This window comes from Simochromis diagramma, unplaced genomic scaffold (genome assembly GCF_900408965.1).
Source record: "Simochromis diagramma unplaced genomic scaffold, fSimDia1.1 OVJJ01000248.1, whole genome shotgun sequence".
Lineage (NCBI taxonomy): Eukaryota > Metazoa > Chordata > Actinopteri > Cichliformes > Cichlidae > Simochromis > Simochromis diagramma.
In genome coordinates this window covers 42,010-45,413 of record NW_024386847.1, presented here as the reverse complement: position 1 = coordinate 45,413, position 3,404 = coordinate 42,010, and positions in this window count along the sequence as shown.

The window sequence follows — 3,404 nt, the reverse complement described above, 5'->3', positions numbered from 1 at the left end:
GAGAGCTCCATTCAAACTTTGCTGCCATCAGGAATAATTCTTCAAATATAATCATCAGTGTTTGAGCAGCTATGATATCAGGGACAATCTAGACATGTGTGACAATACTGAACATGTCACATGACACACCTTAAACATCATGTGATCCACTCTCAGTCTGCACTTTCATTCATGACTTCAACAGGTTGAAACGAGCTTTGAAGAAACATTCAGTGAAATAAATCTTTCATGGATTCATGTGAGCAGCAGATGAACTTTGTACCAACAACATCTTCAATAACAGAGTCTGAATGAAGCTCAGGTGTTGATGCTGCTCACTGATTGGACGCTTGCTTTCAGCTCTGCTCTCAGGCTTTACTGCACAGGTGAAGGTAGAAAGTGTGACTGGATCTATAGACTGGAAACAGAGAAACATGCTGAACATTTGAAGCTTTGCAGCAGAAATGTTCATGTTACAAATACAGCAGAGCTGATCTGGGATCAGTGTGTTCACACCTGCAGCTACAACAAGGTTTCATGTCTCCACACGTCAGCTTACTTACTTAGACTTAGTTCCTCCTACGCCGAGCGGCGCATCGGGCAGCTAGTGATCTCCATCGATGTCGGTCAGCAGCGACTGCTTCAGCTTCGTCCCAGGCAATGTCGACAGTTCTCAGATCGTCCATAAATGTTCGACGCCATGTGGTCTTTGGTCGGCCTTGCTTTCGCTTGCCACTGCGTGGACGCCATGTCATGGCAATCTTAGCTGGGCGATGAGGGGGTAGGCGTAAAATATGTCCCACAAAGCGAAAGCGCCTTTCTGCAACAACATCGGCTAATGGGCGGGTGCCTGCTCTTCGTAGGACCTCCTCATTTGTTATTCGGTCCTGGTAGGAAATTCTCAGGATTCGCCGCAAGCCACGTTGTTGAAGCACGTTCAGGTGTTGAATAATTGCACTTGTTGAGCGCCAGGTTTCACTAGCGTAAAGTGCAGTAGGGAAGACTATAGAGTTCAGTAGTCTGATCTTGACCCTTACATTCAGGGAGGTCGAGTTCCAAATAGGTTGGAGACGTCGCAGGACACCAACTGCCTTCCCTACTCTGGCGTCGACATCCCGATCAGAGACCCCGTCATTCGAGATGATGCTGCCAAGATATGTAAAATTCTCCACCTCTTCAGCACGTTGTTGGTTGATCATGACAGGAATGCGGGCACGTGCATAGCCAACTCGGAGTACCTTGGTTTTTTTGGCGCTGATTCTTAATCCAACTTTCGTTGCCTCCCTCTGCAGGGCCGCGGTCAACTTTTGGAGGTCTTCCTGAGTCGAGCCCAGCAGGGCGATGTCATCTGCGAAGTCCAAGTCAGTGAGATTACGCGCTTCGTGCCAGGGCACACCGATGCCAGCTTGGTCAACTGATCGTCGCATGATGAAGTCAATTACCAACAGGAAGAGGAAAGGGGATAGCACGCATCCTTGTCGGACGCCAGTATTGATCTTGAAGAAGGCTGTGCAGCCGTCATCCGTCCGGACGCAGCAACGGGAGTTGGAGTAGAGACAACGAAAGGCATCTACAAACTGCTGAGGGACTCCATAGTGGCGTAGGATAGCCCATAGAGTCGGCCGGTGGACGCTGTCAAAAGCCTTCTCGAAGTCAATGAAATTAATAGAAATCTTCTTTTGGTATTCCAATGTTTGTTCAATGATCATGCGGAGGGTGAAGATTTGCTCGACGCATGACCGGCCACACGTCAGCGTGTGAACTTTACTCTGACTCAGTCTGAGCAGTCAGACGGCATATTTTTAAAGTTAACACATCAGCACACACAGAGCTGAGCCCCTCCCACCTGTGCTGAGTTTCAGGTGGAGCCCCGCCTCCTTCCAGGAAGCAGCTCACCTGTGTGTCCGTGTTTAGTGTCCAGGTGTGGAGTGGAGCTTGTTGTTGGTGTGTGAAGAAACTGTAAGTTTGCTTTGTTTCCTCCTTTAACAGTTTGTCTTTAGGAACTTTACTGTTTGTTCAGCTCATGTTTGATTTCTTCACACAACAAACTGTGTGTGTTTGTATTTCCGGTCTCTCCATTAAAGTCAGTGTGTAATGTTTCCTGGCTAACATCAGCTGTGTGCAGCTTAGTTCAGCACAAATCTGCCGCTCCATAGTTCACGGTAACGGACTCACAGCTGGACCAACGAGGCCGAGTGTGTCCGCCACTCTGAGCTACGTTCGTGTTTGTGTACTTGTAGTTTGTACTTTGAGTTCACTCAGAGCCCACAGAGGACGCAGCGTACGTGATGACGTCACAGCCCTTTACCTCCTTTACTGTCACTGTGATTAATATTTACACACGAGACACCTGCAGAGCTCTGACGCTAAGCTAGCACACAGCATGCTAACGCTAAGCTAACACTAAGCTAACGCTAAGCTAACACTAAGAGTTCTTACAGACACGAGTTAAAAAGCTGCTTTTAGTGTGTGATCAGAGTCCAGGACTGAGAGCAGCAGCAGAGCTGATGGATGATGAATTACTGGATGGAAGAAGCTTCTCATTAGCAGTGAATCAGTGTGTGTGCAGTTCTCTGCAAACAGCAGGAAGAATTAGTGTGAAGCTTTAACTCTGCTGATCCTCTTTGAATCCTGGATCAGCTGAAAGGTTTAAAATGTTGTTCACACGTGTTGGACTGACTGAAGCTTCCAGTCACAGTGAATCAGTGTGTGTCAGTGAATGCATCGTGTGCGCTTCAGGCTCCATCTAGTGGACTGATAGCAGAGCAGCTGATGGCAGCTTCCTCTGCCTCACACTGCTGTCTGACTGCATTCAGCTGACACTGAGATGAAGCAGGAAAGAAGCAGCTGATATTTGGACAGCACACATGATGAAAGGAGGATTTCAGCTGATGTGCACATGAATGATTTGTGTTTCCTCTGCAGGTAGAAAGTGTGTGTGAGCTGATGTGAATTGAGCAGCATGGATCAGTGTGAGGACAGAGAGGAGGGAGTCCCTCCCTCTAAAAGCACTCTGTGTGGGGAACATGAGAGCCAGACCAAAGCTCAGAGGTGAGATGACCATCTCTAACTGTCCATGACTCTTCTCCATGTCACAGCTCAGCACTCACATCACTGCTGCATCATTATTCACAGGAACCAGCCTGGACCTCCACCCAGCTCTGTGTCCTTACAGAGTGACGCGTCTAAGGATGCTGATATTTACTTTAAATCAGGCGTGTGTCGTCCTGCAGAGAGGTAATGTGTGTGTAAATGTTGTTGTGTGTTTGTGAATAAATCCTCCATCATGTTCAATGTCAGCTCTGTTTCACACACATGTTCATATGTGCAGCGCTGTGTGTTGGAGTGTTTCCACAAACACAGCAGATACTCAGAGATGATTTTTAGGAAGAGGAGATGTTCTCAAACTCTCTGTCCTGAAACTC